General features: G+C 37.5%; 1 pseudogene; it reads left to right on the top strand.

Annotated features, from left to right (window-relative positions):
* Positions 1 to 7,705: 7,705 nt before the first annotated feature.
* On the top strand, positions 7,706 to 9,119 carry LOC139438321 (Krueppel-like factor 10 pseudogene; annotated as a pseudogene).
* The last annotated feature ends 6,755 nt before the right edge of the window (positions 9,120 to 15,874 follow it).

Below are 15,874 nucleotides of genomic sequence, written 5' to 3'. Positions count from 1 at the left end.
TCTAACCAGAGTTCCTCAAAATATATGAAGCAAACACTTGAAAAACTAAGTGGAAAAATAGATGTCTTTACAATTATAGTGGTGTACTTTAATACACCATTACCACCATAGACAGTACGTTTCCTCAGGGAATCAATAAAGAAACAAGTACTTTGAATAATAACTAGAGGATCTGGACCTAATAGACATATACAGAACACTACACCCAAAAACAGCAGGATATATTTCTTGAGTGCACATGGATCTTTGTTAAGATAAATCACATGCTTGACCACAGAACAACTCTCAATAAAATCATACAAAGTAATTTTTATGACTACGATGGAATAAAGCTGGAAATCAGTAAGGGCCAGAGAACCAGATTAGGCACAAAGATATGTTAGTTAAACAGCACACTCTTAGGCAAACAACGGGTCACAGAGGAAATTACAAAAGAAATCAATAACTACCTCGAAACAAATGAAAATGACAACACAACAGATCAAAACCTATGGGACGCAGCAAAAGCTGTACTGAGATGAAAATTTATAGCCATAGAGGCATATATCAAAAAAGAAGAAAGAAGTAAAATCAAAGACCTAAGTATCACCAGTGACCCCACAGAAATAGAGTATCATAAGAGGATACTTCGAAAAATTATATACCAACAGGACGGATAATTTAGAGGAAATGGAAAAATTCCTAGGAACACATGAGCAGCCTACATTCATGAAAGAAGAAATTGATGAACTCAACAGAACAATCAAAAGTAACAAGATTGAATTATTCATCAAAAAACCTCCCCACTAAGAAGAGCCCAGAGTCAGACAGATTTCCAGGTGAATTCTACCAAACATTACAGAAAGAACTAACACCAATCCCATTAAAAACCTTCCAAAATATAAAAGTAGAAGTAACTTTGGCTAACTCTTTCTATGATGCCATCATTACCCTAATACCAAAGCCAAACAAAGATGCCACAAGAAAATTACAGACCAATCTCTCTAATGAACTTTGATTCTAAAATTCTCAACAAAATACTTGCTAATCATGTTTAACAACTCATCAATGAATTATACATCATGACCACATGGGTTTCATCCCTGGTATGAAAAGATGGTTCAATATAAGAAAATCAATCAATGTAATACATCACATAAACAGATCAAAAGAAAAAAATCACATAATCTCTATAGAAGCAGAAAAAACACTTGACAAAATACAGCAATCTTTCCTGATAAAAACACTGCAAACTTCCTCAACATGATTATGGGTATATATGGAAAACCCACAGCTAACATCATATACAATGGTGAAATCCTAAAAACTTTCCCTCTAAGATAAGGAACAAGAGAGGATGCCCACTATCACCACTCTTTTTAATATTGTGTTAGAAGTACTTGCTCAAGCACTTAGGAAAGAAAAAGTACAAAAGGCATTCAAATTGGAAAGGAAGAAATCAAAATTTCTCTATATGCCAATTTCACCATTTGCAGATGATATGATCCTATACATAGAAAGTCCTGCAAAATCTACAAAGCTTCTAGAGCTTATATATGAGTTCAGTAAAATCAGAGCTTATACAATCAATGGAGAAAACTCAGTAGCATTATTGTACACTAATGAGCAATCTAAGGAGGAAATCAAGAAAAATATCCCATTTCCAGTAGCAATAAAATGTATCATATATACAGGAATAAATTTAAATAAAGATGTAAATGACTTATACACAGAAAACAACATTGTGAAAGGAAATCAAAGAAGAGTTAAATAAATGGCAAAATATTCCCTGTTCATGGATAGGAAGACTAAGCATCATTAAGATTTCTATCCTACCCAAACTGATCTACAGATTTAATGCAATCTCAATAAAATTAATACAACATTTTTTACCAAATTGGAAAAACTAACTATGAAATTTATTTGGAAGAGCAAGAGGCCCCAAATAACCAGACATATTGAAAAAGAAAATAAAATTGGACCAATCACACTGCCTTACTTTAAAACACATCACAAAGCTACAGTGATTAAAATTGCATGGTATTGGTGTAAGGACAGACATACTTACCAATGGAGCTGATTTGAGATTTCTGATATAGTTGTTTGCATATATAGTTATCTAATATTCAACAAGACCACCAAGCCCACTCAACTGGGAGAGAATGGCTTCTTCAACAAATGGTGCTTGGAGAACTAAATATCCATATCCAAAAAATGATAGGGGAACATAATCTTATACCTTATATAAAAATTGAGTTAAGATGGATCAAAGATCTAAATATAAGAGCCAAGACCATAAAGACCTTGGGATATAATGTAGGGAAGCACCTACAGGACCTTGTAATGGGAAATTGTTTCATGAACTTCACAGTCAATGCATGAGCAGTGAAAGAAAAAATAAATGGGATTTTCTCAAAATTAAAAACTTTTGCACTTCAAAGAAGTTTGACAAGAAAATGAAAGACAGCCTACCCAATGAGAGAAAATATTTGGTAGCCATATATATGGTAGAGCCTCATATCCAGCACATTTAAAGAAATCCTGCATCTCAAGAATGAAAAGACAAACAACCCATTTTTAAAATGGGTAAGTGATTTGAACAGACACTTCTCCAAAGGAATTACAAATGGCTAAAAATCACATGGAAAGATGCTCAACATCATTAGCTATTAGGGAAATGCAAGTTAAAATTACAGTGAGATATCATCTTACACCCATTAGACTGGTGAAATTAAAACAAAACAAAACAAAACAGAGGACTACAAGTGTTGGAGAAGATATGGATGAATGGGAATGTATAATGGTCCAGTCATTGTGGGGGACAGTTTGACAGTTCCTGAAAAAGTTAACTGTAGATCTGCCATATGATCCAGCAATTCCACTGCTGCATATATACCAGAAGAATTGAAAACAAGGACCTGACAGATATATGCCCACCAGTGTTCATTATTCACAATGGCCAAAAGTTGGAATCAATCCAAATGCCTATCAACAGATGAACTGATAAACAAAGTGTGATATATACATATAATGGAGTATTTTTACTCAGCTGCAAGATGGAATACAGTACTATCATATGAGATAATATGGGTGATTCTTGAGGACCTTATGTTGAATGAACAAGCCAGGCACTGAAGGAGTAATATTACATGACCTAACTGATATGAATTAAGCAAAATGAGCAAACTCACAGAGATAGAGTCTAGAAGATAGTTTTATAAGAAATGGAAAGGGAAAAGAAGGCAATGAGCCAACACCCAGATGGATGAATCTATGATAAGGTGGAAATGAGTAGTTGTGCAATGAAGTACTATGATGGGGTGTAGTGATACTATTGGATTGTATGGTGCAAGTTTGACAGTGGGGTAAGGTGGGGAAAGTGGGTTGGATGGTCCTTGGAACTGGGGAAGGGTTGGCAGAGGTAGCAGGTTTACACTGGGGATTGGTGGTATGTGGTTGAAACTAAAATGTGAAATCTCTTTTGGCAATATGACAAGGAAGGGTTACTGGTTTAGAGTGTTGAATGGGGGGGGGGGCGGGGGCATTTGGGTCAGGGCATACCTGGGGCAGTCTTCTAGAGAATGTGTTAGTGATCATTTTGTCATAGTATATTGTATCAGTGGGTGGACACCCACATAATGAGTGGAAAGGAGTTGTATTCCCATCCTGGGGAGGCCCCATATGTTCTCAAAGAGAGAGTTGAGTGACCCTTGAGAGCATATTTGGTTCTAATAGGAGAGGAAAACCAGTGTGTCAAGCTCACAGCCTTGTTACAAGTAACTATGAATCTTGTCCTACAAGAAGTGAAGCCTGGTGGTCACTGTGAGTCCTGAAGGAAGGGAGAGGGAGGAATACAGTAGCTGGAAGAGAGGGTATTTTGGGGCAATGGAAGTATTCTGCATGATCTTGCAATGATGGATACAGGCCATGTTGAATTTCATCAAAAATTTGTATAAGTGTCTAGAGTGTAGACCATGGTGTGAACCATTGACCATAGTTAGTGGCTTTGTTTCAATATTTGTACATCACTTGTAACAAGTGTACCATCCACATAAAAATTTTATTGACACAGAGAGGGGAAAAGAGAGAAGGATGATGGGTATATGGTAGTCCCATGTGTTCTGTTTGTGAAGTTACAGTGACCTGGAACTTCTTTGAAGAAATATTGGTAAGAAGTAAGACCCTGGGGAAGAAATGGAAGAAAATGTCACTGTATATACAGAATGGCAGATATTATAGTGATGAAAGGCAAAACATCAAAAAAGTTTTAAATATTTTTCACTTTTATTAATACCCCAATTTTAAAATTTTATTTTAGTCTTGGTTTTCTAAATTATGTATTTTATTTATGTTTAAACCTATCATTATTATTTCATTTTCCTATTAATTGTATTTGATGATATTCTTGGCTTCGTTTTTGAAGAAGTTTTGGACCAAAGAGGGGTTGCAGCTTTGGCAGGGGAGGATTGTTGCTATGAGGTGTCAGTGATGGGGGAGTACATGTGAGGAAGTTCACTTGGGCATGCATATGGAGTACCTACTTATGTTCAGATGTTCATGAGGCATTGTCATGGAGGGTGGAGGTTCACACAATTACCAAAAGAACATTCAATTCCCATTCTTGGGGGCTCTGCCACATTCTCTAATGGAATAGCAAAAATCTGCCAAATGCAGGGCAACAACTAGTGAAGATGGAGGGTCCATTAATGGACCCTTGATTTTGATTATTATACTTGTGGGCCTTTGCTCTTGAAATTGCAGTTTAGCCTAGTTCTGAGGGTGCCTCTGAGTTACCTCCTGAGAGCTTCCATGTTGCTCAAATGTAGCCACTCTCTAAGCCAAACTCAGCATATAAATGCATTACCTTCCTCCAGCATGGGATGTGGCTCTGGAGATTAGCCTCCATAGCACCAAGGGATTCCTTCTAGACACCAAAGAGCAATGCAACTGGAAAAAAAGACCTTGAATAAAGGAAGGGGCATAAAGACAAATGACTTTTTGTGGCTGGGAGATTTCAGAGTGAGTAGAGGTCATCCCAGAGATAACACATGTGCCTGTCTCAGCAGGATCTTATAGACTGCCAAAGTAGATACTATTGAAGGCTAGCATCAGAACCTCCTGAGGGCTCTGAAGACAAGGCAGATAGCTCTGGAGTTTGGGGCCTTCTTTGGAGTTTGTACTCCCAAATTTGACAGAGTTGGATTCAGTTGCAATTTCTGTACACATGCCCCTTCCGTCCCTTCTATTTGAACCTCTGGATGGTACCAGAGTTGGTAGGTGTACATCCACCTATCCAAAGACTTCAATCTTTTGGCTGTCCCTGTGCCAGCTGAGACCTGGGTCTCAGCAGAGTTGCAACACCTACCCTCCAGTTCACTGGACTCACCCAGTATACCTAACAAGGGGGTGAGGATGTATAACTACCATACCAAGGAACCACAAGAGTCTACAACTGCAAGCATCAGTCTCATCCATCAGCTGTATGGGTTTAAGGCCCCTGTCTCAATTGAATGTGGAGTGGGTATCACCATCCTGGAATCCTCAGGATTTGGGAATAAAATATGGACACTGTATTATGTTGTAGACTTATTGGAATTCTAGCAATGGATGAAGTTTTATCATTGATATGGAGATAGTGACCAGTAGAGGTGCTGAAAGCAGGGAGAGGGAAAGAGAGGTGTAAAATGGGGACATTTTTGAGACTTGCTATTGTCCTAATAGCATTGCAGTGACAGATACAGGCCATTATATATCCTGCTGTAACACAGAATTGAGTGGGAGAGAGTTTAAACTACAATGCAAACTATAATCCTTGCTTAATGGGGCCGTGTTCCAAATGTGTTCCTCAATTGCAATGAAAGTAACCCACTAATGAAAGAAGTTGTTAATGTGGGGAAGACTGAGAGGTATGAGGAGTGGGGCATATGAGAATCCCTTATATTTTTTGTGTAACATTTTGTGTAATTTAAGTATCTTTTAAAAAATAAAAGAAAAATTTAAAAAGTACATCTCATCAAACACTTAACACACTATCAAATGCAAAAGAGAAAGTTCCAAAAGCTTCAAAAGTAAAGCAATATGTTATTTAAAAGGGAGTCCCAATTAGATTGAATACCAATTTGTCATCAGAAACCATGGGGACAAGAAAGTATTTGGTTGAAATACATGAAGCGTTGAAATAAAACAACTGCCAACCAAGAATTTTATATCCAGAAATATTTTCTTTCAAAACTGAGAAAGAAAGAGGATATTTCCAGATAAACAAGAGTTAATTGTCACTAGACTTTCTCTATAAGGAATGCTAAAGGAAGTTCTTCAGAGTGAAAGAAAAGGACATTGAACAGTGTATTTGTGGGACATAAAGAAATAAAGACTACTAGTAAAGTTAACCTTTGGAAAATTATTAATACTAGAATAATTGTATTGTTTAGTATGTAATTCCATTTCTTACTTGCTGTAGATGGTAAAGTGCAAATGCTTTAAAAAAGTGATAATGCTATGGTTTTGGAATACAATATACAAATACATAAACAAGAGGGTGGAGAGGAAAAGTGTATCCATGTGGATCTAAGCCCCCTCTTGATATAGATGTGGAGTGGACACAACCATTCCAAGGTCCACAGGATGGAGGAATAGAGTATGGATTAGAGTGGACTTACTGATATTCTATTCATGAGCTATTGTGATTAGTAATCAAAGAAAATGTGGCCTTGGTGTGGAGAAAATGGCCATGGTGTCTCCTGGGGGTAGGGAGTGGGAGGAAGAGAGGTGATGTGGGGGCATTTTCGGGGGTTGGAGTTGTCCTAGGTGGTGCTGCAGGGACAGTTATCGGACATTGTATGTTCTCCCACAGCCCACTGGGTGGACTGTGGGAGAGTATGGGCTATGGTGTGGACCAATGACCATGAGGTGCAGCGGTGCTCAGAGATATATTCACCAAATGCAATGAATGTCTCATGATGGAGAAGGTTGTTGTTATGGGCAGAGGGGTGAGGTGAGGGAGGTGGGGGGTATATGGGGAACTCATATTTTTTAATATAACATTAAAAAAATAAAGACAAAAAAAGGATTCCTATACTTTGGAACAACTTGCTATGCAGAAAACTATGTATGTTAAAAATGAAGAATGTCAAATTTTAGCTCAGATGTATCCAGATGGGAAAAAAAAGGCATTCAGTGTGGTATAATGCAAAAAATGAATAAATAGAAAAGTAGGCATTAATGGAAGAATTGAGGAATAAAAAAAGGTATATGATTTATAAAGTTACATAGAAATAGCAGAAGAAAGTTTCACATAATCAATAGTGACTTTAATGTAAAGGAATTAAACTCTCCACCAAAAGACAAAATGAAAAATCACATGAACCAACTATACACACTCTGCAAGAGACTCGTGTTAAATTCAAACCACACAGTAGGCTGACAGTGAAAGGATGGATAAATACACCATGCAAGCGGTAACAAAACAGAACTGGGGAATTTATACTAATAACAGATAAAATAGGCTTTAAGTTAAAAACAGTTCTTAGGAACAAAGATAGTCATTATGAGCTGGTGAGAGGGTCAATTCAACAAGAAGATGTAATAATTATTAATATATATTCTCCTGGCAGATGGCGCGAAGCGCGGTGGCGGTAGCGGGAGCGAAGTCGGTCTCTGGGCGCCAGTCTGTGGCCAGGTAGCCAAGCAGCCACGCAGCTTGCCCCTCGGTGGCCAGCAGCCAACCATGCTCATCTTTGGCTCTTCCCTCCAGCAGGCTGCGGAAGAAAGAATGGAAATTATTTCTGAAAAGTGAAAAGAGAATATGTATTCCTGGAACAAAACTGCAGAGCAAAGTGATTTTGAAGCTGTGGGAACCCTTATGTCAATGAGCTGTATTTGGAAGTCTGATTTTAAAAATATATTGAAAAGAGACCTGTAAAGCCTGTGTCTGATATGTCGGAGGAAGAGAATCTGCTTCCTGGTACACCTGATTTTCATACAATCCCAGCATTTTGTTTGACTACACCTTACAGTTCCTATGACTTTGAACCCTTTCAAGTGGCAAATCTGATGGCACCAGTGCCATCTACTGGACATTTCAAATCATTTTCAGAAGCTTCCAAGCCTCATGTTGCACCTTTGAAAGAGGAAGATGAGAGCCCAGTACCTCCCCCCAAACTTCCCAAGGCTAAGGCAACAGGTGTGTTTTGTCATACAGCTTATGCCCAACGATGTAACCACTGATCCTACCCGGTGAAAGCAGCCAGCATCCTCAACTATCAGGACAATTCTTTTCGCAGAAGAACCCGTGTTGGGGCTGCAAGAAAAAACATACCTTGTGCAGCTGTGTCACCAAACAAATGTGAGAGAAGCATAGTGGCAGATGTTGATGAAAAAGCAAATGCTGCACTTTATGACTTTTCTGTGCCTTCCTCAGAGTCGGTCATCTGTAGGCCTCAATCAGTTCCTGTGTCTCCACAGCAGAAGTCAATGTTGGTCCCTCCATCTGCAGGGTCAGCAGGTGGAGTGCTGCCTGTGCTGGCCATCTGCCAGATGGTTCCCCTCCCTGTAAACAATCTTGTTGTGACAGCAGTTGTCCCCACAACGCCACCCAGTCAGCCACCAGCCATCTGCCCGCCCATGGTGTTCATGGGCACTCAGGTGCCCAAAGGCGCAGTCATGTTTTTTGTGCCCCAACCTTTTGTTCAGAACCCCAAGCCTCCCATGGTGAGCCCAAATGGCACCAGATTCTCTCCCATCACCCCTCCTCTGGGGTTTTCTCCTTCCACAGCCAAAGCCATTCCTCCAATTGATTCATCAAGTATAAGATGTCATATCTGTAGCCATCCAGGATGTGGCAAGACATACTTTAAAAATTCTCATCTGAAGGCTCACATGTGAGAACACACACAGGAGAAAAGCCTTTTAGCTTTAGCTGGAGGTTTGCCCATTCTGATGAACTGTCTAGGCACAGACAAACCCACACAGGTGAGAAGAAATTTGCCTGTCCTATATGTGACCAGCGGTTCATGAGGAGTGACCATCTAACCAAGCATGCCCAACGCCATCTGTCAGCCAAGAAGCTACCAAACTGGCAAGTGGAAGTGAGCAAGTTAAATGACTTTGCTCTACCTCCAACCCTGGCTCCCACACAGTGATGAATCAGAAGGTGAAGAATGAGAACTAACTTTGGTCACAGCTAGAAGCCAATGGTGATATAAAAATGCTTCCACTGCAAGTCTGTGGCCCGCAATGTGGGCTGAAAGCAGAATTCCCACAGTTTCGAGCAATGGCCCAGCCTGGGTTAGATGTCAAAAGGTGCTCTGGGCACAGGCAGGTCACAGAAGGGCAGATTTCATTTCTTACCACATAAGAGAGACTGAGAAAGGTTTTATTTTTTGAATATTTTTTGAAGGTTTCAGATGAGGTCAACACAGGAAGCACAGATTTCATTTCTGTACAAAATTTGTTACTATGGCTCTGTATATACTTGAGACCAACCTTTCAATGTGATTCTTTTAAAGCACTGGTTTCAAGAGTAGAGAATAAACATTCTCTGGGAATAAACATTACGGTACTGAGATGAAAACTCAATTTGTGTTACAACAGATGACATTATCTTTTCCTAGAGTCATCCTGTTTACTATTCCAAGTCTTTCCAGCCAACTTTGTGGGTATAGTTGCTAAATATATATAAAGAACTAGCATTTTTACACTATTGCTGTATTTTGAATTGAGCAGCTATATATTGCTAAAAAGGGCCCAATAATTGGAATCCTCATTAATTTAATTGCTCTGAAGTATAGCTACAATGTTTTTGCATTTTTATTTTGAAAATAAAACTCTAAGCATTTTATTATAGTTTGAACTTTAGTTTGCTTGCAGTTTCCTGTGTAGATCTGAAAATTATACACCAATGTGTTTTTTCTAGACTCTTAAGAAACACTGCACTTTGTTTAGAAAAAAAAGTGAAGATGAAAATATATATTGTAAAGAAGGGATATCAAGAATGTTAGAGAACTCTGAAAAAGATGGCTCATGTCATCAGTAACGTGTCCTTATGTTATAAGGACATAATGTGTTCTTTACTGAATTAGAAGGTTAGTGAGCATTATTCACTAATGGACAAATATTGTCCTGTTAATTTATAGGAGATTTTGGGGGGATGTGAAATTAGGTGGGTCAAAAAATTGTTAGAACATTCATTTTTGTTAACAGTATTTCTGTTTTATTCTGTTGTATAGTGGTGATGTACACAGTGGTAAAACAAAAGTAAATTGTTTAAAATATATAGTGCAAAATGACACCATGTCTTCCCATTTAACTTTTTTCTGTATTTGGGTTTAGATTTTCTGACATCAGAACTTGGACCCTTGAAAAGCAAAAGTTTCCTCATTTCCTCCTAAAAAAAAATCTTTGCAACTACTACAATTTGCACAATATTTCTTTTGTTGTGCTTTATAACTTGTTTACAATATAGCATTTCTTTGGTATAAAATATATATCTATATTCTCCTATCAGCAGATCCCCAATGTATATGAAGCAAGTACTTAAAGAATTGAAGGGAGAAATAATCAGTTCTACATAAATAATAGGAGACTTTAATATGCCACTTTCAATAGTGGTAAAAAACATATAGGCTAGAAGATCAATAAAGAAATATAAGACTTGAAGGATACTCTAAACCAACTAAACCTAACAGGCATATATAGAACACAATGCCAAACAGCGAAATAATACACATACTTGTCAAGGGTATGGTGAACATTCTACAGGATAGACAATGTATTATGTCACAAAGCAAGTATAAATAAATGCACAATTATTGAAATACGTCTTCTCCAAAAGCAAAATGGGATGAAGCTAGAAATCAGTAACAGAGGGAGAAATGGAAAATTCACAAATATGTGGAAATTAAAAACATACTTTTAAACAACCAATGAATTAAAGAGAAAATCAAAAGCAAAATCAAGAAATATCTTCAGGTGAATGAAAATGAAAATACTATATACAAAAGTTATGAGATACAGCAAGGGCACTGCAGAGAGGCATAGTTATAGGCATAGTTATATACTGCTTGCTTTGAAAAGAAGAATGACTTCAAATCTGAGGTTTAAACTAAAAATTGGAAGAACCAGGAAAAGAGCCAAATTAACCCAATCCAAGATGAAGGAATGGAATAAAAAAATATTATACCACAGATAAATGAAATAGAGGGAAAAAAACAACAGTAGCATCAATAAAAATGTTTATTCTTTGAAAATATCAATAAAATTGACAAACTTTTAGCTAGACTGATGAAGTAAAAAGTAGAGTGGATATAAATAATGGAATCCAGAAATGAAAAGAAAGGCAATACTACTGACAGTGCTGGAATAAAAAGGACTACAGATGATAATATTACGAATAGTATATTAATAAATAATGTGAACTATATGGCATGGACAAATTCTTTGAAACACACCTACCTACCTACCAGGAGACAGAAAAAATTAGCAGATATTAACAAATCAATTACTAGCAGAGATTCAGTAATCAAACACTTCCCTACCAGAAAAGCCCAGGACCAGAAGGTTTTATGGGGAAATTTTATCAAACATTCCAAAAATACTCAATTCCAATTCTGCTGAAACTCAAAAAATATAAAGGAAGGCATACTACCTTATTCATTTTATAGGACCAACTTCATCTTCATACCTAAGACAGTTAATATACCACAAGAAAAGAAAATTACTGAACAATATCTATAATGATTATACGTGTGAAAATCCTCAACAAAATATTACCAAACTAAACCCAAGACCACATTAAAAGAATTATACACCATGATAAGGTAGAATTTATCCTGGTATATCAGGGTGATACAACATAAGAAAATCAATTAATGTAAAACACTGTATTAACAGAATGGAGGACAAAACTACGTGATCTCAAATGGTGCAAAAAAAGACATTTGACAAAATCCAGCACCCCTATTTGATTAAAAGACTTAGAACACGAGTAACAGAAGGAAATTTCTTCAATATGATAAACAGCATCAATTAAGTCTCATAGCTAACATCCTACTCAAGGATGAAAGACTGAAAGTTTTCATTTTAAGATCAGGAAAAAGGAAAGGATGCCCACTGTAAGTACAGATATTCACCATTGTCTTGGGAGTTCTTGCAATGACAATTAAGCAAGAAAAAAGAAATAAAAGGCATCAAAATTGGAAAGAAAGAAGTAAAACATTCCCTATTTGCAGAAGACATGATCCTATATATAAAAAATCCTGAAAAATCCACAAAAAATCTAATAGACCTAATAACTGAATTCATCAAAGTGGTAGATTTCAAGATCAACATACAAAAACCAGTAGGGTTTCTAGACACAAACTGAAAGAAGAATTAAAGAAAAGATTTCATTCACAATGCAACCAAAGGAATAAAATATCTAGGAATAAATCTAACCAAAATGTAAAGGACTTTTACACACAAAAAAACTATGAAACACTGCTAAAAGAAATCAAAGAGGACCAAATAAATGGAAGGACATTCCATTTTCAAGGGTTGGAAAATTAAATATTGTTAAGGTAGCAGTTGTACCAAAGTGATTTATAAAGTGATATAATCCCCATCAACATAACATTATTTGCAGAAAAGGTAAAACCAATTATCTAATTTGTTTGGAAAGGTTAGGTGCCATGGGTAGCCTAAGTCAACTTGAAAAAAGAACAATCAAATTGAAGGATTCATACTTAATATACTGGGGGAGAGTGTAAACTATAATGTGGACCACTGACCATGTGGTGCAGCAGTGCACAGAGATGTATTCAAGTGCAATGAATGTCCCATGATGATGGAGGAGGTTGTTGTTATGGGGGAGGAGTGGAGTGAGGGGGGTGGGGGTATATGGGGACCTCATATTTTTTTAATGTAACATAAAAAAAGAAAAAAGACTCATTACAAAGCCACAGTGATCAAAGGAGCATGTTACTTGCAGAAGAACATAAATATAGACTATTGGAATCAAATTAAGAGCTCAGAAATCAACTCTTAATTTTATGGCCATCTGATTTTTGACAAAAGGGCAAGTCCCCTCTATTGGAAAAGAATAGTCATTTTGAAAAGTGATACAAGGAAAACTGTATCTCTATTTGCTAAGGAAAGAAGGATTCCTATATCACACCTTATGCAAAAACCACCTCAAAATAGATCAAATACATAATGTAATTAATATATAACTATATAACTCCTAGAAGAAAAGGCAAGGAGGCACGTAAAAGACATTATATTAGGCAATGGTTTCTTAGACTTTACATCCAAAGTACAAGCAATGAAAGAAAAATTGATAAATGGGATTGTATGTCTTTAAAATTTGTGCATTCAAGAACTTTATCATAACAGTAAAACAATCTAAACAATGGGAGAAAATATGTGGAAACCACATACCCAATAAAGGTTTAATATCTATAATATATAAAGAAATCTTTCAACTTATTAAAAAGATAGTGTGGAAGATCAAGATGGAGGAGTAAGGAAAGACAGACTGCACTCTTCCTCCAGAAACTAGGGGAAAGTAGGCAGGCTTGCGAGGTATTAGGGAAGTCAGGTTGTTGTCAGGGAGATAGGAGATGGTGGCTGAAAAGAGATCCAGCTAGATACTGAGGAAAAGTGGAGCCACCCAGCTGGTATGGGGGAGAGGAGTGTGACAAGCCAGCCCAGGGGAAAAGGAAAACCCCTAGACAGCTACAGAAAGAGGAGAGCTGTTCAGATAGCCCTGGGGATGGTGGGAGCTGCCCCATTGGTCTTGGGAAAGGGGAATGGCCTTACTACCTGGGGAAGGGGAAACTGCCCGGTCAGCTCCAGGGACAGGGGAGACATCCAGCCAGCCCTGGGGGAGGGGGCCACCAGTTGGCTCCAGGGGAGAGGTGAGCTCTGAGATAATCTTGCAGGTAGGCCTGAGGCCATGCTACATGGGGGTGGTGGGGTGGGGGGGGGGAAGGAGGAGCCATAGGGCAAGCTGAGGGAACATAGCCAGAGGTTTTTATCATTACTGTTGTTTTATTTTTGGGTTTAGGGGTTACTGTTGGCCTGACAGGGAGGTCTGTTATTTTCTTGTTTTTTCATCCAGGTATGTGCAGAGAGGTGGGCCATGGCATCATGGGTTAACCAACACAGGCAGATGGAGAGAAAGAGACCAGCTAGCCCTGGAGGTCTAATAGGGAGGTCCAGTTTTGGTTTTTTTTTTTTCTTCTCCTATTCTTTTCTTTCCTTCTTGAAATACTTTTCATCCTTTCTATCTTCTTTTTCCATTTCTCTTGTCATTTCATTTTTTAAAATTTAGTTTTCTTTTTTTTTAAAAGATTTATTTTTTATTTCTCTCCTTTCCTCTCCCCCACCACACCATTGTCTGCTTTCTCTGTACATTCCTTGTGTGTTCTTCTGTGTCTGCTTGCATTCTTGTCAGGCAGCACTGGGAATCTATGTCTCTTTTTGTTGCATCATCTTGCTGCATCAACTCTGTGTTTGCAACTCCACTTCTGGGTGGGCTGCATTTTTTCATATGGGATGGCTCTCCATGTGGGGCACACTCCTTGCATGTGGGGCACCCCTACATGGAGGTCACCCTTGTGTGGCACATCACTCCTTGAGTGCAACAGCACTGTGTGTGGGCCAGCTCACCTCACAGTTCAGGAGGGCCCTGGAGCTCAAACCCTGGACTTTCCATATGGTAGGCAGACACTCTTGCAATTAAGCCACATCCACTTCCCTCATTTCATTTTTTAAATTCTTTTCCTCCCTTTATATGTTTTATTGTTATTTTAACCATTTTTGTTGTTTTTCCTTCATTTCTTCCTTCCTTCTTTTCTTCCATTTTTTTCTTTTCTCTTTTTTCCTTTTTTTTTGCACAATTATTTTTTTCAGTTGAAAGCAGGCAACTACAAAGCTTTAGAATAAGTGGAAACATATGGCAAAGAGAACCCTCAATACAAAGCCAAACAGAAATGAAACAGTAAGATAGATGGAGAAACTGACGAAGAAAATAAAATCCATCAAGAAAAACCAAATGCCTAACCACCAGCAAAAAAAAATTAAGAGCCATTAAAAAAAATAGGAAGTCATGCCCAGGTCAAATGAACAAATTAAAGAGCAGGAGAAGATGCAGAACATGGTGAGAAGGCTGAGTTATAACATTCTTAAGGACTGGAGAAAAGATCTGCCAACGAATAATTCTGTTTCCAGCAAAACTGGCACTAAAAAATGAGACACAATAACCAACAAGATAATTAAATTTCCATCCTGGGTATTCCTGCTATGTTCTGTATTAACACTGGCAAGAATCTGTAGATTACATATGCAGTACCTAACAAAACTGACCAGTACACCAAGTCCTTGATATTAATGCTTATACTTATTAAAAATATTCTTAAGAACAACAAAAACTACAAGAAGAAAGGAAAAAAATCAAACAACATAAGACAAACACAAAAAGAAGAAAATATGGCTAATATAAGTAATTCCTTGAAAGTAATAACACTAAATGTCAATGGATTAAACTTACCTGTTAAGATATACAGTTTGGAAGACTGGATAAGGAAATATGACCCATCTATATGTTGTCTACAAGAAACTCATCTTAGACCCAGGGTTTAAGAAGGTTGAAAGTGAATGACTGGAAAACAATCTTACAAGCAAACAATAACCAAAAAAGGGCAGGAGTAGCGATCTTAATATCAGACAAAATAGACTTTAAATGCAAAACAATTGTGAGAGACAAACATGGTCACTACATATTAGTGAAAGTGATAATCTTTCAAGAAGAATGAACAATCATAAACATTTATGCTCCTAAAAAGGACACCTCCAAATACGTGAGGCAAACACTGGAAAAACTAAGTGAAAGAATAGATGCCTCTACAATTAGAGTGAG

Source organism: Dasypus novemcinctus, chromosome Y (assembly GCF_030445035.2).
Source record: "Dasypus novemcinctus isolate mDasNov1 chromosome Y, mDasNov1.1.hap2, whole genome shotgun sequence".
NCBI lineage: Eukaryota > Metazoa > Chordata > Mammalia > Cingulata > Dasypodidae > Dasypus > Dasypus novemcinctus.
Note: the sequence above shows the minus strand (reverse complement) of the source record. Positions and strands in the feature narration are given on the sequence as shown.